This window comes from Prionailurus viverrinus, chromosome C2 (genome assembly GCF_022837055.1).
Source record: "Prionailurus viverrinus isolate Anna chromosome C2, UM_Priviv_1.0, whole genome shotgun sequence".
NCBI classification, from domain to species: domain Eukaryota; kingdom Metazoa; phylum Chordata; class Mammalia; order Carnivora; family Felidae; genus Prionailurus; species Prionailurus viverrinus.
In genome coordinates this window covers 64,347,967-64,372,351 of record NC_062569.1, presented here as the reverse complement: position 1 = coordinate 64,372,351, position 24,385 = coordinate 64,347,967, and the positions used below count along the sequence as shown (strand labels likewise).

The following is a 24,385-nucleotide window of genomic DNA, read 5'->3' as shown; positions in this document are numbered from 1 at the left end:
TGAATGGATAGGTGGTTGGATAGATACATAGATTAGATAGTGCTATCGGGGATAGAAAAAAGTATGAGAAATGGGTATTGATAATAATTATAGCTGATGTTATTCAGCACTCATATGTGCCTGGTATGAACCCACCCCCAAATCATAGGAGATGACTGATATTATTATCCTATTTTATAGGAGAGGAAAATACTATTTAGAGAGGTTAAATAGCTTGCTCAAGGTCATATAGCTAGAAAATTGCAGAGCTGTGGTTTGACTTTAGATTTGCCCGACTACAACCCTATACTCTTAATCATATATGTTGTCTCAAGTTGCATATGGGCATCATTGGAGAGAGAAGGATTTCCCTGGAGGAAGTTACATAGCAATACTGAACCGTGTATACATGCATTGGAGAGAAGAAGACTATATACATGGTAGGAATTTAGAGGAAGAAGAGAATGGATTGCTGGGGCCTGAACTGCTTATGGGATGTGTGTCTTAGTCTGTTTGGGCTCTACACCAAAATATTACATGCTGGGCAGCTTGTAAACAACAGATGTTTATCACTGTGTGACCGGGCACCAACATGGTTGGGGTAAGGGCCCTTTGCTGCGTCACAGACTTAAGAGCATCTTCTCACAGTGAAAGGGACAAGGAAGCTCTCTGGGCCCTTTTTAAAAATAAGGGCACTAATCCCATTAATGAGGCTCACTCCCATGACCTAATCACTTCCCAAAGGCCTACTTCCTAATACCATCACCTTGGGGGTTCGAATGTCAACATATGAATTTTAGGGGAGGCTCAAACATTCAGACTGTATCAGGAGTTTTATTGGAAGAGAAGGCCCTTTAGTGGGGTCTTAACAGATCATAGGGATTTGAGCAGGAGAAAATGAGCAGGTGCTCAGGGGAACCAGCCAGTACAAAGACAATAGAAGGGTATGAGCCAAGGTAAATATGTCCAGGGAGAAGTGGGCTGACGGGGCTTGTCCTTCCTACAAGAGGAGTTCTAGATGAGGCATGAGGGGAGATAGCATTAGGATGGAAGCCTAAATCTCTGCTGTGAGGTAGAGGAGGCAAGACCACAGAGATTGGATTTCATTCACTTGGCATTGAAGATGATTCAATGGCTCTGAAGCCAGTGGGATTTAATCAGAACTGTGCCTGGAGAGGACTTAATTTAGAATCAGATGTAGAGACCTGTTGGAGTTAGAAAAGATTGGATATGAGTAAAAATATAGTTTTGTATGTCAGATATTATGTATTTATATATCTCCAGGTAAAAGGGAAAGGAAAACCTATGTTAATTCTTTGAGTTGTGAACACAGACTATACAGACTCTCTCAAGAATGGGTCTAGTTCACGTGTGAAGAGGGGATCAAGGCCCTGGAAAGAGTCCTCTCTAAGGTACGGTTTTCCTGCTCAGCTCAGCATGGAGTGTTCATGTTCCTGATGCTTCTGGGTTTCCTTCTCATTATTGTGGTTTATGTTGTTAATTTGACCATTTTCCCTCTGGCCTGCATGATAAAAATACCTATAGTTTATTGAAAACCAACTATGTTCTGGGAATTCATAGCACTTGGAAGAATTAAGTGGGGAAACTGAGGCTCAGAGAGGCTAACAACTAAAGTCACATGTCAGGCACAGTAATGATGGAGTTGGGAGTAGATACCAGCCTTGTCCAGCCAGAAAACTTCTGTTTCATCTTTATACTAGTGGTAGTGAAGAGTATGAACTCCCCATTGTTGGGCAGCTCTGCCCCCCGGCTTGCTAAGTGCTCTTCGTCTGGTTATTAAATGTATTTGTGCCCCATTTTCCTCATGTGTAAAATGCGATTAGTCATAGTATCCACCTGGCATGTTGTAAGGGCTCAACGAATAGCTCTTTTATGATCACTTTCTTTTATTATTATTTTCTATCACCAAATCCCCTTCTGTCGGCTGTAACTTCCTGGTGCTCAGAAAAAGGCTTAAATTCTGGCACACAAAAAAAGAGGAACATCTTTGAAAATCCATTCTGGTTTGTGTGTGTTGATTGGAAAACTCTAATTAGCTATCTATTTTTTCCCCCAGGATTTTCTTAACCCAGTTTCCATGTTGACACTGTGCACCCTTTTCTCCATGCCCATCCTGGTCACCATAAGCTGCTGTCTGTGTTGTGCTCTGGACACTTGATGCCGGTGAAGCAAGAAGCTCTTGATGTTGCCTCACTGTCCCCCTTGCCTTGTCCGCACCAGGGAAGAACTGCCCTCCCCTCCGCTGAAGAGCTATTAGAGCTGTCCTATCTTATTTTGACCATGTGGGGCAAGGAAGAACTCAAGTAACTGATGATATGAGATTTCTGAAGAAGTCACTCAGGAAATTTGAAATAGGCTGTTATGAAACCAGACAAGCAGGGCAAAAAAAGCCACCTACTTGCCTGCAGTTATCAGGAAGGGGGAAGACAAAGGATTCAAAGAGAACCAGTTCCCTCGGGGTTTAGTAGTCATCTAAAACTGAAAACTCCTTGCCTTGTCCTTTGTGGGTTCTTCCAGGGCTGGAACACCAGAGATATTCATTAACGAGTCACTGGTGGGGATAAGCTTTGGTGTAATTGCTCAGTTGGCCTTTCCAGGAGTTACTTCTTTCTTGCCTGGCTTTAATGAGCAGTTTTATATACAGATACAGTCTCCAGTAGTCGTAGGATTGATGTCTGGGTCTAATTTAAAATAACCTGAAGTTTTGCTGCTTATCTAAATGAATATTCACAGCAGGAATTCAAGCATGAGTTTACATTGCTAATGTCCTGCAAATCTATTTGTCCGATAACGCTGACTAATTATCCATTCATCTGCACTTGGAGGACCAGTACAAGAAGAGGAACAGTGAAGTCTTAAAATGATCAAAATTTGAAGCTAAACCTATTGTACCTCCATGAAAATACAAATGGTATTTTTTTTTAACTGGGAGACATTAAAACACAGGCAATGCATATGGAAATTTGATGACTTGCTAGTGATCAAAGAAAGCTCTTATTCTTTCTTTCCAGTCACTTCCCCAACCTTGGTGACTGGCAGTGAAATGGAAGCACTGTGAATAGCCAACTAGCACAGTTGACCAATGCCTCCTTTTATCTCCCAGCATTAAGGTTATGTTGTCCTGTGGGAGTAGGCATCTACATGTGTAGATGATCCGCTAGGGCTCAGTCTGCCATCAGCCCCACGTTTGTGATGGAGATCATGCAAGGCTATCTGAGTGTGGTTTGTTAATGTGGTCTTCAAACTCGGTTCTTCCTTTGACAGGTGGTGTCTGTCCCCCTTTCCCTTTCAATCTGAATGGGTCTGATGACAGCTTTGTTGTATAAAGTATGGCAGAAGTGACTGCCAGTTTTTTGGGCAAAGGTTTTAAGAGACTTCAGCCTTGACTTCCTGCGTATCAGAATACTTGCTCTGGGAGCAGCCAGCTGCCATGTAAGAAGTCCGACTATTCTGAGACTGCCCTGTGGGGAAGAAGTCTAAGATACTTGTTTGGAGAGGTTGTCTGGAGAGAGGGATGCCAACCAGTGATCTCAGCAAGATGCCAGCATGTGAGGAAAAGCCTTCAGGTGATTTGAGCTTCAGATGGGAAGCAAGAGCCCCTAGAATCATGACAAATAACAAAAAGCTGTTATTTCGAGCCACTAAGTTTTGAAGTCATTGGTTATCTAGCATTAGAGAACCAGAGTCAGGAGATGTTTATTCTTCACTATCGGAGGAGAGAATATACTTTGTCCAAAATTGTGTATTTCTACAGTCAGATGCTGAGAACCTCTTTAAACTGATGTTATTGGGGTTCTTTCAAGAGTCCCAGTGGACCAAAGAACCCTGTATAAATTGCATCTGGCTTCTGATTTCTCTTTATTTAACTTTGCCTTACCTGTTTGTTACAAAATTGTGAATATAAATTTCCATTCTTCTGGCATGATATCCATGCAAAGCTAGTGCAAAGCACTAGCCAGAAGAAACACTGGGATGGGTGGGAAGAACCTAGAAATTGGCAGAAAGGACAGAGGAAAAATTATTAGAAGTTAGAGAAAACATGGTGTTCATACTAAGAATAGAGAGAGAAAGAGAAAATTCCATAATCAAAACTCCTGATTATGGTTAGTTAGCATTTGGCATCCTGAATGAGAAGACAGAGTGACTAGGTGCACTGGTGTTTCTCTGAAAGCCACCAGGCACATGTGGTGTGGAGGAGATGGTAGGATGGGGTTCAATCCCAGCCTTCACCTGTCCATCGAGCTCCTCATCTTCTCAACAATGGGGGAAAGGGGGCTATGGTTTGTGTATTTTAAACAGCTTGGAGTTGAAGGCCATGTACATCTGGAGGCTACATGCGGCCCTTCTGTTCATTCAGTGGAGATACATATCAGGAGAAGAATGTTAGTGCCTTTCAGATTTAGTTTTTAACTTTTTCTTCTCAATAATGGGTGATGGTAGATTGAAGTTGTTTTGTTTCTCCAGATGGAGCAAGTGCTGGGCACATAGGTACTGAGGATTCTAGGGCAAATTTCACCCAGGGGAACGCATGTTCCTTTTTTTCTTGCTGCTTGTCTTGTTGTTGTTGCTGTTGTTGTTGTTGTTGTTGTTGTTTTAATCCCGCTACGTGTTTGCTAAATTTTCAATGCGTTTTGGGTTGTGGGTGCAAGGATAAGTAAGAATCAAGTTGCTTACTGCTAATATTTGTCTTTACCCTTTCAGATTCTGGTTTTCTCAAATTTTACCCCAGAGTGTGAGCACAGAGATAAAAGCATTAATTAAATGCACAAAATGAAAATGAAAATAACTATAAAGCACAGTTTAATCCCCCTCAGGGGACACTAATATAAAAGTATATCAACATTTAGCAGTAAGCAGATAGGGTAGAAACTGTCTGAGAGATGCTTCTTACTCTTATTCCATGAAATACAATTTTGAGGGAGGGGTGCTGATTGGCAATAATAACAATATTTCCTAATGTTGGTACATACATGTAATGCTTTCCCATGTATCAGCCTTCATCAGTTCATAGCTGAAGAAAATGAGATTTAGAGATGTTTAGTGTCCTGTTCTGCTGGTCTGGGGTTTAGCCATAGGAGAGGTAAGGGGAAGTGAAAGAGGGCTGGTATGTGTTGTCCGAGCCAGAACCTTTAACATTTCATCTCATTATGACAACCCACTGAGGTAGGTACTGTTCTCATTCTCATCTGACTATCAAAGGAACTGAGGCTCGGAGAAATTAAGTAACACAACTGAGGCAGCTGATGAGTTCCATAGCCTGGATTTGATCCATATCTGCCTGCTTTCTGATATCTTCTGCCTCCAAGAGTACAGAGTGTCCATCTTCTTCTTTTTCTTTTTTTAATGTTTATTTTTGAGAGAGGGAGAGACAGCATGGGTGGGGGAGAGGCAGAGAGAGAAGGAGACACAGGATCTGAAGCAGGGTCCAGGCTCTGAGCTATCAGCACAGAGCCTGACAAGGGGCTTGAACTCATGAACCGTGAGAGATCATGACCTGAGCTGAAGTTGGATGCTGAACTGACTGAGCCACCCAGGACCCCCAGCATGTCCACCTTCTGATACCAAGTAAAGGTCCTTAGTGGCAGAATGAATCTGATGGCCATTACCCAAGCCTCCATGCTGTAGGGGCCTTCCTTGACGAGTCTTGGTCCCCACCTTTGTCAAAGCTTCCCTTGGTGGCTAAATGAGCCACTGTGGTCTTTTCCCTTCATCAGAGCTAAAGCTTTCTTCATTAAATAAGATCAGAAAGTTAGGGCTTTCATAAATAAATGATCCACTTTTGCAAAAACTTTCCAAATTGAATGGGGAAAAAAAAACCCCTCATGTAATATTTTAGTTCTCTATGTAGACTTTTCCCTCCTTTCTATTTAATGAAGAAATAGAATTTATACCAGGTACAGAACATAAACGTAATGTGAGAGATATTATGTTTACTTTACCCCGTTTTTTAGAAGAAGCTGCCACCGAGATGATTTTTATGGAAATTATATCTTGTTATGATTCCCATCATACTGTTATGATTTTCTCTTTTATCTTTAGCCTTTTATGGGCTTGGTTATATCAGGATGTGTGCTTCAGAGTAGGTGTGTCATTCACTGCGGGTTATGAAAGCTGACTCAGAACCGTAATTACTGAAGGGATTGGAGACAGGAAGCAGCCATGAGGCACCTGGACTCCTTCCTTTCTGGACTATTGATGAGGCTACAGCAGATGCTCGGATGAGCCTAATGTGGTAGATAGGCACAGCTCACAGCTCTTAGATTCTCATGTGTGTTCCATAGTGGGACATCCCCGTGTTTCCTCATGCATACTTAGGGAAGTCCAGCCCGTAGCCAGAGCTTCAAAACACTCGCTAGATGAAAGTTAGAAACATTAAACTCTTGGATGTCCCTGTTCCGCTGGAAAACGGAGGTATAGGCTCTGTTATTCCAGTAGAGTATTTACCCAGTTCCGATTTGCAGAGGGTAGGTGGCTGCTTCGTTGCGTACCTGGCTCTCCCTGCCAGCGTGGAACAGGGGAGGGCGAATATTTGCCTCCCAGACTGTTTAAGGTGCCACAAAGCCAATGAAAATTGCTATTTCAATAATGGTGGCCGACTGTCCCCCCGGCCCCACTCCATTTTAAATGAGAGAAAATGGACCACAGCAACAAGGCGGTTTTCATTTTGCAAGCAGAAGAGTTTCTAAATTTGCAACAGATAACTCTGGAAAGTTACTGGAATCTTAGCAGTACTGAAGGTCGTCTAGAGAGATGCTTGCTTTCTTTTTATGACACTCCTGCCAAGATCCTCATCATCCCCTGTGCCCACCTCCCTCCCCTTCCACACTGACTGCTGTAAGAGCCGCCCTCGTTCTCTTTTACTTCTTTCTCCCACTTTCTTTGGCTCAACAGCCATTTCTGCTTTTCCTTCCCCTCTTTTACACACTACATACCAGTGGAGATTCCCTTCCAGTCCCCATCCCCTTCTAACTCCTCCTGACCTTTCCTCTCCTGCCCACTACTGGAAGGGCCTCTTCCTGTGTTCTTCTCTCTCTACCCACTTCCGCCCCCTAAACTAAGCTCAGCTGGAAGGGCCTCCTCCACTTCTGCCTTCTTCCTCCTTTCTTCTAGGTTTAGTCTTATGGGATCTATTATGATCCCTACAACCAATTACTAAGCTTGCTATTTCAGGTATTCAGTATTGACCCAGTGAACTGAAGAATATCACACTTCCGTGTGCCTGTTTGCCATCTGTAAAATGGGAACATGGTCTCTTGCTCTGGCTGGTTAACTTGGGGGATCTTTTCTAGCCTTTGGACCATGTTTGCTCTCGGTATGTGGAGTGTCTGCTGCACACCGCAGAACTCTGGGTTCTTCTCAGTCCCTGATGCTGTGTTGGTCTGGCTCCAGAGCCCTGCCAGGCAACTCCTGGAATGCACACTGGCATCAGATTTCTGTCATCTAGGAAGACGGTGTAGTGCAGTAACCATAAGGCTCTGCGATTAATGAATGTCTAGTAGCAGCAGAGACCATCACCGAACCAGTAGCAAGTAGACGCTGTGCTTTTTCTTCTAGCTCTTCTTTGGTCATGGGTTATTGACAACGTAATTATTAACTCGGTTGTGCGTTGTAATCCTGGTTTTATAGGCCCACATATACCCGTCCGCCTATACTGTGGCATGAAACATAAATTATGATGAAGTTTAGGCCACACAGAGTTTTCCTAACTGCCTTTTCTCCAGTCCTTTCTTTCTTACCTCTGTAGAGCTCTGGTTCTTCTGAGGAGTCAGACAATGATTTCTTTGGCTACAGCTCAGGCTTTTCCTTAATTTCTCACTTGCCTTCCACCTGGTTTGGATTTTCAGGTATGAGCACGACCCTCTCTGTTAAAGTCTTTGACAACTGTGAATTTTTAATTTAAGTAGTATTTCCTAGTAGGATATCATACTCTTATTTCTAGAGAGTAAACTTGGCTAACAAATAGAGTTTTGAGATTCTCTGTCGAAATTGTGGAGGAGAAAGCATCTTCTGCATTGGTTATCCATCGTGACCATTATAGCCTGCTACAAGGAGTAGAATAGAGTCAGATGCTCCACCTCTATTTTGAAATTGTTTGAATTAAGTCAGACTGCTGTCTGCCTCTATTTTGTTGCATTCTTTTGCCCTATTGGTATTAGGGAATTAATTCTTTGTGCATTTGCGTACTTAGTCTTTTCAAGGTATACATTGGTAAAGGAAGGGTAGAAAAATTATAAATCCTTCATGTCGTCCAAATAAGATGTCCAAGAGTCTTATTTATTTCTGAGTTATTTCGTTATCACAGAAGTATTATTGGAGTAGAAAATCGGTAACTTACTATCTGCCTGATGCTTGAGTAGTTAAAATACTGGGTAATTTGACTAGCTGCATGATTGTTTCTTTTATTTCTTTTCTTTTCTTTTCTTTTCTTTTCTTTTCTTTTCTTTTCTTTTCTTTTCTTTTCTTTTTAAGATTTTCTTATTTTTAACTAATGTCAACATGGGGCTCGAACCCACACAACCTCAAGATCAAGAGTCACATGCTCAACCAACTGAGCCTGCCAGGTGCCCCTACATGATTGTTTCTATTCTGTGAAATTGCTTTTACAAATCAACCAACATTTAATGAGGGATACTGATTTAAATGTTATTTACAAAGCTAAAAGAGAATGTCTCATTGCTTATCTAAAGCATCCCATCTACCAATTTTTCTTGTGATTTATTTTTAAGTTTAATTGATTAGAAGTTTTCTCTTCAGAGCTAGACTGCCGGCATTCAAATCCCACCCTTATTAATGTGTGACCTTTGACACACAGTGCTTCCTCCTTTCTCTACCTCCGTTTCCTCACCTGTAAAACGGAATAATGGCTGCACCTACCTCTATCACCTTTGCGAACTTATAAAGTCAGCTTTATTGAGTTTCAAGTCAGACCATTCTGAGGACCATTCTTTCTGCCTTAACTATTTCAAAAGAAGATGCTACATATCAAATTTATAATTACTGAGTTAAAGGTTTGAATTGACTCAGTGTGTTCCTGGCTTGGCAGAGAGGAAATACTATCTAGAGTGAGAAGAAAAAACTGCCAGAGCCTGGCAACCAAAAGTTCTGGTTTCTACCCCAAGTTCTGTCAATTATGAGCTTGGAAAAATTGCTTAACTACTCTAAGCCTTTGACTCCCTGCCTGTGAAAATGGGGAAAATAATCTTTTCCTTGCCAAACTCACAGGACTCTTAAGAGATTTAATTAGCATAATCAATGAGAGAATATATATGAACTTAAAAAAAATAAACTGTGCTTTCTGTGAAGTCGGTTTGACTGAAAGCTGGCAGGGATTCTAGATTCCTCAGATTTTCTTTAGATCAGTTTTTTTTTTTTAACTCAAGGCACAGCTATTTTTAGTAACAGCCAAACATTTGTAAGATCAGATTGCTCATGATTTCTTAACGAATGTGTTATGAAAATTCATTAAATTAATTAACTGATGAAAATTAGTTGCAGTGATGGGAAAAAAGTTGGCAAGTTTTAGTTTTAATTCTTTTTACTTATTGCTTCCAGTGGTTCTCAGTCAGGGGTAGAGGTTTCTGGAAATGTAGGGTGCTGGGGCAGGCATTTTTGGTTGTCACAATAAATGAGGAGTCAGAATGGCATTCGGTGGGCAGGGACAAGGGATGCTAAACCCTTTGCAATGAGCAGAGCAGCCTAGCTTAACAAAGAATTACTGTACTCAGGGGGCGCCTGGGTGGCTCAGTCAGTTAAGCCTCCAACTCTTCGTTCCAGCTCAGGTCATAATCCCCCAGCTCGTGAGTTTGAGCCCCGCATCAGGCTCGGTGCTGCCAGTGCAGACCCTGCTTGGGGTTCTCTCTCTTTCTCTCTCTCTGTTCCTCCCCTGCTCACACACTCTCTCTCTTTCTCAAAATAAATAAATAAATTTTTTTTAAAAGAATTACTCTGTGCACAATTCTAATAGTGCCCCCATGAAAAACAACTTGTTACTAGATTTCTATACACGCACATAGGTCATACTATGGGTACATAGCCACTATTACTTGTATAGAAAACAAGTGGCTATATTTCATGTTTTGATAAATTGGAAATGCTTCTTCCCACTTCTTTTCTACATCGATTTCATTTTCAAGGCTGTAGCCATGTCCTGTGACCTTTTGTCATTGATTCTCTGTAGATGTGTGTGATATAGAAAGCCAGGTGTAGGTCAACAGTTGTTGCTGTGAAAAACCAGAACAAGTAACACCTCTCACTGGCCATCAATTTCATAGGATGCAACATTCTTTTTTGTTTTTTTGGTCTTTAGTGTTTGTTTTCTTTTTATTTATTTTTTGAATAGGTAATACGTGGACATGGCTCAAAAGTTAAAGCAACATAAAAGGTGTACCTTCAAAAGTCTCATTCCAGGGGCTCCTGGGTAGCTCAGTCGGTTAAGTGTCCGACTTTGGCTCAGGTCATGATCTCATGGTTCATGGGTTCAAGCCCCGTGTTGGGCTCTGTGCTGACAGCTCAAAGCCTGGAGCCTGCTTTGGATTCTGTGTCTCCCTCTCTCTCTCCCCTTCCCCTGCTCTTGCTTTGTCTCTCTCTCCCAAAAATAAAGAAACATTTAAAAAAGCCTCACTCTTGTGCTTGTCCTAATCTATTCATGTCCCTCTGCCTCCTGTAAGTAGCCATTTTCATGAATTTCTTACCAGGCTTCTCTTGTTTCTTTATGTCAGGAATGGGTATAGAGAGTAATGCCCTCCCTTTTGTAATGCAAAGCTCTTGTGTGTCTGATTGGTATCTCATGTACTCATCGTCGCCAGTGTATCCCTACACTCTTGCCCTGTGTGTGAACTGCCCTCTCACCATGTATTTAGCTGCAGCAGGTATTCCACTTGGAGTCATTTCTCCTGGAGCCTCTGATCACTCCGGGTGGACAGCCTGTGCCCTTGGCCAATCCTGGGCTTCCCTTCACTGCCATCCTTTGCCTCTCTGAGTCAGATCTTTCCTGGATCCCATATCCTCTCTTTCTTAGTTTACTCCCTTATCATCAAGGAACACATCTTTCAGTAGCTTTCGGAGAAAGGGCATTGCATGTCTGAACATGTCATTATCATGTTCTCATGACTTTTTTTTTTTTTTTGGATAGTTTTCTTTGGTAAAGCATTCTAGGTTGGAAGTTATACTTTATGTGTAGAGGAGTGATCATCTCAGTCATGTATAATGAGTGATTTCATTTCCTCCAAAAGGTAGAAACATTAATAAATTTGAACTGGATATGTTTCAAGGTGATTCTACCTACTATGGAGCAATCAGGACTACTAAACAATATAGAAAAATATTCTGGATTTTGGAGAGCTATGCTTTAATCCTGCTGCTACCTAGTCTCTTAGTAGTAATTCCTAGTACCAGGAATTAAGAGCGTTTTTGAAGATGAGGGAAGGATATTTTTTAAACAGATGACTAAGTGTTGTTGTAAAGAGAGTATTATAGGCATTGTTCACTGTATTACTGTCAATATATAAAGGAAGAAATGTTTATATTTCAGTAACAACATTACCAGCATTTTCCCTTACTACTGAAAACTGTGAGTTATGGTGTGGGTCCTGTTCTTCTCTTTGCATTCACTGCTAGGTGATTCACAGCCAAATTTTATGCCCACCACTGGCATCGAGAAAAAGGACTGGTTAGCATGTCCTTTCATTTCCATTGGGCAACAAGTATATATTCCCCTACCCTTTAGTTTTCTTTACACTGATTGCCTCACTTTCTTTTCTTAATTTTGTTCAGTATGTGTCTGACAACCTCCACAAATCCTTTTAAAATGAGGTGGGGGCAGCAATAACGGAATACACAGGCCCAGCCTCATGTGGACTTTCTAAAAACAGCATTATTTACCATTCAATTTTTAAAGTCTTTTGTGCTGCCATATTCGGGGTAGAAATGGTACCAGTTATCTTTAGTCATTATCACAAGAATGCTGAACCACTAACTATTCAAAAGTAAGTATAAATGGAAACCTATACAAATACATGGTCATTAACATCTCTTCTTTGAAGGGTTTAACACCCCACATAGTTTGTGAATTTTCCTGTTAATTGAGAAGTAACTGCTGACTCACATTTTACAGGTCCCTAAGAAACAGGGATCCCTGTGCCTGGTTCCAGGAGTAAATAACAACAGCAGTAGCAGCAATGACAATAACAGCTAGCATTTATTGAACTCTTGTTTTGTGTGAGACACTGGGCTACATTTAAATGCATTATGTAATTCTTCCAACAGCCCTATGAAGTTGATATGAAATTGCTTCTTTGCTCTTTTATGTCAATTCCCCATGGAGCCCCACATTTAGATTCATCTGACCATCTCCTTCTCATTGGGCCTTTGCATTGCTGAGCCCTCCTGGGGAAAACACTTCCATGGTGTTTGTTAGTGCTCCTGGACATTCTGTAAGATGGCTGTTCCTGCTTCCTGCTCCCAGATGCCTTGCTCTGAGCCATACCCGGGGGCCATGCGAAGACTTCACTGCTCCACTCGCCCCCTGCCTTCTTTCTCTGCCTGACCTACGTCTTGTGTTGACAGAACTTTGAACTCTTTCTTCCTTCAATTTCCTGCCCTTACACCTATGGACATGTTTCCCTCTGAACTCACCCTCTCCTCTTTCCCCATCAGTGTGCATCAGAATCACATCAGAACTTTAGAAAATTATCACCTTGCTCCCCGTCGTTTAAGAGGATAGTACAGCAGGTGGGGTCCAGCTGTGTGGGGGTTGTAAAATCTTCTCAGGAGATTCTGATGGGCGGGCTCCCTGGGTAAGAATCACCGGGTTGAGCCCTGGAAGACAAAGTGCCTCTTTTGCTCAAGAGTGATCTCTCACTAGGCTCTGGTTCTTAGCCCCTCTTTTTTTTTTTCCTTCTAGGGCTAGACCTGCTCCACCATTATTCCCTTTTGTCTTGAATATTCCTTGGTCTTCCTTTCTTTGCTTCCCTCACTGTAGCTTCAAACACAGATTTGGATTCTTCTCTTGATCTTGTGATCACTGGCCTATGTTTCTCCTGCCATTCTTAGACAAGCCTCATAAAGAATAGTTCATAGTTTTTGCCCTATGTGATTCAGACTTTGGTTCTGCCCAAATCGCTCTGGTAAAGATCATCAGTGCTCACTAGAAGCCAAATCCAAAGGGTGCTTTTAGGCTCTGTCTCATCTCAGCTTCTTCGAGGCATATGATGCTCAGGAGACTCTTCCGTTGCCTTCTTTGACACCATCCACTCCTTCTGTTCATCAATCTCTTCCACATCCTGGGTGTTTCTACAAATTTTTTCAGCAACATTGGGAATAAAATAGAATTTTACTTGTTTTTAGAAAACGGAGTAGTAGGAGAGTATAGATGGAGAAGAAATGTCTTCCTGGCAGTGATCTGAATCTAGCATTTTCTCTGAGGAAAATGAGAACTTCAAAGAAAGAATTTGGTGTGATTTCTTAAAACCTCTATATATCTCTAAATATGAAACTAAAAGCAAACTTATAATTTTAAGTCTTTGGTTTAGTCCGAAGATGGAAAGTGAGCTGTGGGTCCAGAGTATAGTTTCCACCAATTCAAGAAAACCTGTCAATACTTGGATCCACTTTTGAGTCTGGTAAGCTTACCGGAAGCTAAGTCAGAACTTGGCCATCCTTGTGTACATATTCCTGGGAGAGCTTTACTATTTACGTATCCTGTGGCACTGACAACGGACCTATTTCCAGAACCTGACTGGACAATTATGTGCTCCCCAGAGCAGGACAACCCATCAATGAGCATTCTTCACTTCCTTCTGTTTTCTTTTTTTTTCTTCATTCTATCTTACCTCAACTCCCCCACTTCATGCAAAAGTAAAGCATGGTTGGTATAGGAAACATGGAAAATACTGAAGAAGAATGGAGAACACAACAAAGTTTATTGTCACCTGTTACTCCATCATTCAGATATAGACACCACTAAACATGTTAGTACATTTCCTCTCAGTCTTCTTATGCAGACATTCATATACAGGTTTCTCTTAATTAAATTGGATAAAACTGTATGTAGTGTTGTTTATTCTGTACTTTCTGGCAGTGATCTTTATTCTGTCATGAAAAATTCTTATCAACATGATTTTTTTAATGGCTGCCTAGTATTCTAACATTGAGATGTTCATAATTTATTTAACCAGTCCCCTGTTGTTGAACATTTAGGCCATTTCCAATTTGTGCTCTTATAAATAATGCTACATTTAATAATCTTGAACATAATTGCTCATGCATTGCTGATTATTTCTTTAGGACATATTTCTAGATGCTGAATGTTGCTGGATTTCAGAGTGAGACCAGCACTCTTGTGATTGATTGGCCTCCAGCTAAACCAGCCTCCAAGAGGGAGGGAGGCTCAGGGGCCGAGGGAATTTGCCTACTGCTGTTCACATCTGCTTGAGATCTTCTAGATTGCATGCTGGCTTTCAGAAGGAGGCTTTAAAGAATTTCTTTAGGAATCCATAAATGGCAAGCACTGCCACAAGTGAAATTGAACACATACGCTTCAGAATAAATCCCTATTGGCTAGAGACTGGTTTTGAATTCTGTCTTCTCTGCATGTTTTGGATGAGTTCTAAATTATTTCAGAGAACAGCAGCGGAGCACCTACTATTTGTCAGGCACTCTGCTTACTTCCGGGGATACAGATGAAAATAAGCCTTCAATGGGTTGACTTGCAGTGTAGGAGGCAGATAGGGAGAAGGTTTATGTGGGTGAGAATTGCCCTAAGGGCACAGGAAAGAGTCTCCAATTCTTCAGGCTAAGGGCTGCACAGATGATGTCTGAGTGGAATCTTGAAGAACAAGAACTATCTATTTATTTATGTTTATGTATTTATCTTGAGAGAGAGTGCATGCTTGTGGAGGGGAGAAGTGGGAAGGGACAGAGAGAGAGGGAGAGAGAATCCCCAGCAATCTCTGCACTGTCAGCGCAGAGCCCCATGCAGGGCTCGACCCCACGAACTGCGAATCACGACCTGAGCCGAAATCAAAAGTCGAGTCGTACACTTAATCCACTGAGCCACCCAGGCAACCCAGAACTATTTATTTTTGCAGAGAAGTGAGGGTGTTCTGGGAGGAGGGAATGACATGTGCAGAAGCTTGGAGTTGTGATAGTGACTTGACAAGTCCAGGAAATCATGGAAACCTTCCCATAAGTGGTGTCTGGTCAGAACTTCCCAACCTCAGTGCCACACAAGGTAACACATCTGCATGGACAGTGACTCTGTCATTCCTAGGGCCTGAATCCCTAGGCCCTGGGCAGGTTCATCCTTTACCTCAGTGTGCCATATGAAAAAGTCAGGTAACACTGGTTTGGGCACATGGCAGAAGGATAATGGCCAAGAAGGTGGAAAGTTGGGCTGGGTGCAGGTTGTGAAGGTCTGTGTGGGCCCTGCAACGGGGAATTTGGATTCCGTCATCAGCTATTTAGGGACAGTCCTTCTATTACAGACTACTGTGCAAGGAGAAGATATAGGTCCTCGAGTTGCATACAGAGACACATGCAGCTGGCTTACCATTTTGCCGTCTTAACAATTCCACAGTATGCATTCTTTCCCCCTAGATAACAATTTGATGCTATTAGCTCTGCACACTGACCTGTTTCACACCTCTCTGGGGAAAATACAGCAATGTTGGAATTACACAGTGGAAACTTGCTGTCGTGAAGTCTGTTTTGAGCTGGCACAAGGTGACAGTCTAAGGAGGACTGATTTGAAAAGTGCTAATAGTAAAGCATCAGTTATTTTGGTGTCTCCAAAAGTTCTGTGCTATTTACTGTGACTGGTGTGAAAAGAATCAGTAAATGAGAAAATTGTGTTTGGGCCAACATCAATTCAGCCTCCACGTATTGCCACTGTATTTTCTCCTTCCAGCACTTCCAGCTCTACACATATCACTTCATCTCTAAGATCTAAGAATTCTGCAGCAGCAAGGTTAAGAAAAAAAAAAAACGTTAGGATGCCTAAAGAGGTATTAGGACACGCTTTGCTTTACTATTTTTGTGTCTTGTAAATGTTGTAGATCTTGACCATAGAACTAAGCAGGAAAGAAAAAAAAAGTGTTTGTGTTGTGTTATAGGAATAGTTTCATTGAGAAGTTACATACTGATGTCTCATGTGTATGGATTGTCTGAATGTATTTGGATTTTAAGAAAGTATACAAGCCTTTGTGTATGTATTTTCTATGAAATATAAATGTATTACAGTGATATTTCTGTTTCAAATGTAAATACAGTTTTTAAATATATTATCATTTTGCAAGTCCATTTGTTTGCAAGGAGGAGTTAATTTTTTTTTTTAATTCTTTTAAACTGAAGTGTAGTTGACACCAGGAGGAATTTTATTTTATTTTCTCTTTGTTCTTAACTAATGGGACTTCAAGATTAGGGGGACATAGGGTTCACATGAGTAGCTGAACAGTGAGCATATTTTCCTGCCAGTTACCATGGGGTATTTAGGAACCTTGTTTCCTGAAGCCCACCCCACATTTTTCTGAGCAATGGTATAACATGAGTCAGAGACACTCAGAAATACCATATTAAAATTCAGAGACATTTCTGTGTTGTCCAACTTCTTAACCCCCTCCGCATACTAACAGAAAGGTAAGTAATGTACTTTTTGGTCTGTCACCTCTCTCTGTCCATCAATCCAGCCATAACTAATAACAGCGGAGTTTGGCAGACCGTGGAAAACAAGGCAGGCATTCAGTAGGAAAATCACAGACAGATGCCCTTAGCACTCTTGTATCGAAGGCTTTAGAGACTGACACGTCAGACCTGCAGTGATTCGTGAGGGTGTGAATAGACTTACCAGATGTCACATTTCAGAGGTTCTCAGATGAAGTTTCTGTTCCTTAATCTCTTTCTTGCCACCCCTTGCCCACTTTCTGGTCATCTTGTGATATCGACATATTCCTGGCAATTCAGACTCTTGGTGGGAAGCAGGTTTATCTTAATTTTTATAAACATACTTGCTGGAAAGTAAGTCTGAAAAAACAGCCTATGCCTAATGGATTGATATTTCTTTAAGTCTTCCGTATTGGTCTATTTATATATTCTACCTTTAATGATATCATCATTGGACTTACAATCCACAAAAATAATGGATTGAGTCTAAAGAAAAATGTTTTAAAAATGGCCTTCTGAAAGTCAAATTAGTCAATCAACAATGGTCAGGAAGTGGGGACACCTTGATTCTATAAGTCTTCTTTTCTTCTTGCTACTGGCTGTCTTTAACAGCTAGAAAATTTCAATTCTTATAAGATGGTATCTGCCTATCTATGAATAATTGATATGTAACTATTTATAAGGTAGATGAGGAGTTGCCCTGGCACTGAGGGTCTACCTGTGGTGGAATTGGTTGGTCTAGCATCGTAAGTCATTAATAAACTTTTATCTTTTTGTCTTCTGAGAATCAGCATAAAAGCTGGTGAACCCAGTTCTTCAAAAGTTTAAACAGAGTTACCATATGACTGGGAAGTTCCATTCTTAGGTATTATATGCCCAAGAGAAGTGAAAACATACATCTATTCAAAAGTTGTACATGAATGCGAGCAGCATTATCCATAATAGCCAAAAGGTGGAAACAACCCAGATGTCCATGAGTTGGTGAGTGGATAAACAAAATTGGTATCTCCTTGTAATAGAATATTATTCTGCCACAAAAAGGAATGAAATACTGATACATGCCACGACATGGCTGGACCTTGAAAACATTATGCTAAGTAAAAGAAGCCTGTCACGAAAGGTCACATATTGGATGATTTCATTCATATGGAATGTCCACAACAGGAGAATGTGCAGGGGCAGAAAGTAGATTAGTGGTTGCTTAGAGCTGAGGGTGGGGAGATGAGGGGATAGGGGGTGGTAGCCAAAAGGTATAGGGTTTCTTTTTGCAGTGGTGAAAATAGTCTAAAATTTACCACAGTGATGGTTGCACATATCTGTGAATGTACAACAAACCAGTGAATTGTATATGTTAAATGGTGTTTTATGGTTTGCGAATTATATCTTAATCAAGTTGTTTTTAAAAAAGCAAGAATTGGTAAATGTGAGAAACATAGTGTTAAAGGTAGCAGTTGCCCTGGGAAGTGGGAGGGAGGGTTTACCAGGGAGGGGCATGGGGCATCCAGATGATTTCAGAGATGGTGGTAATGTTCTGTTTCCTAAGCTGGGTGGTGAGTACATGGATATTCACTTGTCTAATTTATTATAATTTTTATATATACTGCACACATATATCATAAGCACTCTTGGTATCTATGATGTATTTCATGAATAAAAAGAAATCTGTGATCCAAAAAAAAAAAAAAAAGCTAGTGCATCATGGAAACAATCTCTTTTCAGTATCTAATTTTTAAAAATCAAATGTCATTCCATGGATACTTATTGCTTTGTCTCATTATCATCATTACTATCACCAATTTTCTAGTATCTCTTGAGTGCCTGTGTACATCCCGAGTGCTCTATGCAATATAAAGGAGCATATAACATGGTCTCTGTGTTTGGAGAAGGGATATTAGTAAGAGTTGTAATAATTGTGATCATTCATTAGGGGCCTGTTAAATGCCAAGCACTGTTGGAGGTGATTTATGTGCAATCTTTTAAAATTTAATTCCTATAATGACACTGTGATATGTGTATGATAATTCCAATTTTACTGATGACAAAACTAAGGCTTGGGGCAATTACGTGTTCAGAATCACAGAGCAAGTTAGTAAGGGATAGATTTAGAATTTCAACCCAGAATTTCATATCAGAGTCTACACTCTTCCTGACCATGTCATGTTAGCATTTGCTTTACCAGTATTTTGTGAACTTCTAAAACCCATGCCCCCTTTGATAAACTTTATAAAAAGATCCTATCGTCTCTTCAATTGAGAATCACGCTCTTTATCTTTCATTATCTGCTAAGATCACTTTATCAAGCCGTATATTCTTCAGTTTGTAATGAACAGAGTATTTGTTTTCCAGGTATAAAATTACACTGGGTATGCATTTTCAAATGACATATTTCCTCTGGAGTTTGGACATGCTCTCCCCTCAACACACAACCTTGAGAATCTTGAGAGCTATGCTGTTTTGCCAATCTGAGAATCCATTTTCAAAAACAGTGTTGGATCAATGCTAGCTGAGCAGCATAGCAGGTAGCTTTCACTGGAATATAAATAACAGAATTGTAGATAGAAGGGCACTTAGAGACCATCAGTATAGGAGTGTCATTTTTCAGACAAGGGGGACCTGAGCTTAAGAGTAACCAAGAAGACATGAAACCCTGTCGGATCGCTGATGACCTCTAAAAGTCATGAACTTTGTGAATTTGTGAGTCATCTCATGAACCAAAGAAGAGAAATGTCATGAGGTTTGTTCACCCATCTGTTCATTAATTTGCTCTGATCTCCAACTCCATGCTGGTCTGTGTCCCAGTGTCCCAAGGGCTTTGCATTAGAAACGTGCAGGATGTAGTCTACATTTGCAGAAGTCATGGTCTTTTGGAGGATAGAGGTAAAGAGGCCCAAATTAGAGTGATAATACTATAAAATATAGGTGGGACATCTGTTTCAACCTTGGTGGGGGAGTTACGATGTCAGAGAAAGAGATTTCCAGTAGTCAATACTTGAGATGAATCCCAAAAGTTAACATGGAGTTGAGAGAAATGTGGTATATTAAGAGAAGTGCTTATCATTTGGCAGAAGACACAAGGAGATGATGCTGAGAAAGTAGTCCTGGGACATGTCATGAACGCCTCTCGCTCCCTCCTTACCCACAGGTAAAGGGAATTCATTGCCTCATTCAAAACAGGGGGAAGGGTGACATGATCAGATTTGCTGTAGAGATTTCTCTGGTAGCACTATCCAAGGATGCACTGGGGAGGAAAGGACAAAGTCAAGGGGAAAGATGGTTTTTCTCAGTTGAGAGGTATGAAGCAGTCCCTGTGTGGCACACAGAATCAATTGTAACATGCTATTTTATGTACCAAAAGAAGGAAACTGGTATCTTAATTTTCAGCTGTATCTCAATTCCAGAAATGTTAAAATATGGAAAAAAATGTGTATTTTAGAATTGCTGAAATGCAGTTGTCAAAGAATGAATGAGTGCATGAATCTTTTCTGCTGTTTCCTGTGTAGACTTTGAAGGGAATAAATACCTGAGAAAAGAACATTACACTGGATTTCTAAGTTGTGCGGCTTCCCTTAGTTAACACTTCACTCAGTTGAGATTACGAAAGAAGCGACTGATTGTTTTCCTTGAACACTCGTTCTTTTGTGGGTGTAACGATCCCTCTCCACAGAATTTTTGGGAAAAAAGATTTCAGAAGTGGCTGAATCAGGAAGCTGCTCTATGGGGGTGACATTATTCTATTTAGATTTCAGGTGAAAGTGTGGAGGCTGTGCTTGTGGACCTAATGCTGACCCCCTATGGGACCATGCTGTAACTCAAGAGGCGGGGTTTAAAACTCAGTGTTAAAGTCGGGGCTTGATTGAAAAGAAATACCCCGGGATAATTTACAGTTCTGCCCTCGGGGGCACTCCTGAAGGGAAATTGCTGTTTGCCTGCTTAGTTTACGTGTCTGGTGATTGCTCTCTCCTGCTGCAGCTGGGTATTTCCTGATCCTCAGGCCTGCCTTGTCTGTTCTTCCCCCACATTTGCTCAGTGGGATTCCAGCCAGGAATGTCTAAGAGACAAGGGCAGCTGGGTCTGCACTGACCTCGAGATTGCATTTTGCTGCTGCGGCTGTTTTGCTTCAGTTCACACCATTTGGGGGCACTTCTACAGGCAGAATGCAGCAAGGACTGCCAAACTTAGATATATTCTTCACATTCTCCATGTGTTTGTACTTGTGTAATGAACAGGGTGCCCTGAACTAGGAGAGAGGGTTGAAAGGGCTGTCTGCCCCTAGACACATCAATAAAGTGTCCCTCTTAGGGTGGTTCTTAGAAATGTGACTTATATGGGCATGTTACATTGTGTCGAAGGGAGAAAGCCATTGTCTTTATTGCAAAATAAGACAGAAACAGACTAGGATGGTTATTTTTGTGCCTGGTAAAATGGTTGAAAGTTTCCTTTCTTTCTTTTTAAAAATTTTTTATTAATGCTTATTTATTTTTGAGAGAGAGAGCGAACGAGCAAGCAGGGGAAGGACAGAGAGAGAGGTAGACGGAATCCGAAGCGGGCTCCAGGCTCTGAGCTGTCAGCACAGAGCCCGACCCAGGGCTTCAACTCACAAACAGTGAGATTGTGACCTGAACTGAAGTTGGACATTCAACCAACTGAGCCACACAGGCACCCCCAAATTTTCTTTTCTTAATAGACAAAAGAATGCATTTGAAAGGTCCTTGTGTATGATAATTGATTTTTTTTTTTTATGCGTACAAGTTAGAATCAAGACTGATGGTCTTTGGGCAGATCAAGGATGTGCAGTTTTCATATGCTGAATTGCTGCATGTTCATTATGTCACTATGCCTTTCTCTTAGGTGGGACCCTAAGATTTTGGGGATTTCTGTCATTAGCTTTTGTCTGGTTGTGTTGACTCCAGGCCTCCTCCCCTTTCTCATAGCCACCAGTTTGGCTATTGTGACAATTTAGAGAACTGTGGATGTTAGACCTTGCTTGAAACACCCAGCTGTCCATCAGTCTCTTCATGTATCCGTTGCCCTGCCCCTGTGCTGACCTTCCCTGCCCAATTTTTAGTCCTTGTGCTGTGTGACTCCTACCATTTACATTTGTGTAAATGCCACTTTTCAACATCTGGGCACAAATTTAGGTCCTTAAACAAAATATTCCTTTTTTTCTTACCTATTAGAAATAATTTCTCCCTTCTCTGAACTGCCAAGGCTTCATTTGTGCTTGCTTGGGTGCTTAAGTATTTGTTAACTTGTGTCACAGATACAGGCATTAATTTTTCCTAAAAACCGGACATTCTGCTTAAGAAGCTACCCGGGGCAGATTGGTTTCCCTCCCTCCCTCCCTCCCTCCCTTCCTTTCTTCCTTCCTTCCTTCCTTCCTTCCTTCCTTCCTTCCTTCTAAGAAAAATGATAATATGTTACATGTCAACAGCAAAGCAATTTTTTAAAGTGTGGCTAAAACAGTTAAAATACCAATGAGTAAGCTCTTTCATTGGGATATAAAATGCTAAAACCTTAGTTTCCTGATCACTAAGGATGCTGCAGCTACCAGTATCCCAACTACACTGTCTTTGTTGGCTGAATTTGGCACTTTGCAAAATGATCTACACATCCTTCTGCTGTTCCGCCAGCTGTTTTGAGTGTAACTTGAAGCTTTTCTCTCACATTGTGTTTTGTTTAAAATGTTGTTTTGAGCTTTGGAATGAAATATGTATGTTTTTTCTGTGTACACACTGGCCAGATACTGTTCTATTGAGAGATGGGTACAGTATTTGCAGCTTTAGAATTGAAAACCTAGAGGCATTCTGGGAAACTGTGAGGGGGGCAGGTGTTCTTGCTGAGTGGTTTTCTCCCTCTACTCATACTCCTTAAGCTCATTGAGGGCAGGGCCCACACCTGATTGATCTTTGTGTTCTCTGTAAAACCCTGGTAGTTGCTTAACATTTTTTCAAATGAGTTAGTCGATTTTGTGAGGACTTGAAAGGAGGTTTTGAGCTGTTACTTTGTTAGAATTTTAGTCAGTCTTCAGCAATTATAGAGTATAGGGAACTTCTAGGTCTTGAAGTTCTTTTCTCAGTCATTTGGCAGGTTTATCCTGCTATCTGTTACAGTTTTGTCAAAGTCTTGTCCCCCCATATTATGGCCTTATATACAGTCACTAAAAAATTTTGGCCTATAAGTATCTTGTGCTAAAAAATAGAAATAGATATTTGTTTTGTTTTGTTTTGTTTTTAATTTGAGAGAGAGAGAGAGAGAGAGAGAGAGAGAGAGAGAGAGAGAACAAGGGAGAGGGGCAGAGGGTGAGAGAGAATCTTAAGCAGGCTGCATGCTCTGCATGGAGCCCAACAAAGGGCTCACTCCCACGACTTGAGCTGAAACCAAGAGTTGGATGCTTAACTGACTGGGCCACCCAAGCTCTTTCCATCAGTTGACTGATTATGGTTATTGTCATACACAAATACCCCTTCCCATAATGCATGCAGAGATGATATAAAACAAAGAAAAATAGTTTGTCCTTAGGCCTGAGAGTCTAGGTGGGAGGTAAGTCATCCCAGCCAGAATGGTCTGTGTGGGGTGGGTCTTAGAGATGCTGGATGCATTCCATATAAAAATGCGGATTAGGAGTGGGAGGGCTCCTTGACTCTTCTCCAGTGTCAGGTAAGTAGTAACTCAGAGGTTGTTCTTCCCTTATGAAACGGAGGTGAGTGTACTGCCATTTGAGCTCATGTTGAAGAATTATTGAAGGGTCAACTGAGAGTCTGGATATTAGATTCCTTCCAGATAACCATATGTTTGGATTCCCTTCCCTGAAAAAAAATGCACATGCTTAAAACATGGAATCTAGTTTCAGGAGGTTCACAGACCCTCATGGGTACAGGTTAAGGATTATTTGATAGAGGGTCACCTGGGTGGCTCAGTCGGTTAAGTCTTTGACTCTTGATTTTAGCTCAGGTCATGATCTCATGGTTTGTGGGTTTGAGCCCCATGTTGGGCTCTGTGCTGTTGCCACAGAGCCTGCTTAGGTTTCTCTGTCTCTCTGTCTCTGTCTCTGTCTCTGTCTCTCTCTCTCTCTGCCCTTCCCCTGCTTGCACTCTCCTTTTCTCAAAATTAAATAAACATCAAAAAAAGAATTATTTGATAGAATATAGTGTAGGGGAGGGAAAAAAACCTTTTTTCTTTACCCATCTTTGGTTCATTGGTTGGGGACCTGCTGATTAGACGATAAAAGAAAGATTAACAATAGAAACACAAAATTTTTTAAACATGTACATTTTGCATACACATGAGAGAACTCAGTGATGAGTAACTCAAAGGAATGGTTAGAACTTGGACTTAAAATAACACCTTAACAGAAAAGCAATAAATTTGTAGAGAAGTGACAAGACAAAGAAAAAGGGTCTTGAGCTTCCAAGAGCACAAACTGTGGAAAGGTGAACATATAGGGGAAACTAATGGAAGATAAGGGCCCATTTGTAAGATTTGCTACGTAGATTCCTCTGGTGTGTTTCCGGACTATAAGAGTCTAGAGTTGTCTCTGAGGATTGGTAAGAATTGTTCTGCCCTTCCTGGTAGGGAGGGAAAGGGCAGAGAGTTTGTGTGTCTGTTTCTTTTCATTTGTCTTCAGCTGAGAAGAATCCGTCAAAGTGACATATTTTGGGGTAGCATATTCTGAACCTCTTTAATAGCTACAGGACAGCACATTTATCTCATGAAGGGCATGTGTTAGGTT

At 41.1% G+C, this 24,385-nt stretch overlaps 1 protein-coding gene and 1 long non-coding RNA gene across 4 annotated transcripts in view; one reads left to right on the top strand and one right to left on the bottom strand.

The window, feature by feature from the left end:
- TNIK (TRAF2 and NCK interacting kinase) overlaps positions 1-24,385 on the top strand; it is a 392,919-nt gene that overhangs the window by 40,863 nt on the left and 327,671 nt on the right. The gene's annotated exons all lie outside the window — the stretch shown is intronic.
- LOC125174800 (uncharacterized) lies at positions 1,917-5,063 on the bottom strand. The gene is made up of 3 exons (XR_007155564.1): positions 4,971-5,063; positions 3,878-3,987; positions 1,917-3,599 (listed from the first exon to the last, which is right to left on the bottom strand). It is a non-coding gene; the product is annotated as an uncharacterized LOC125174800 (long non-coding RNA).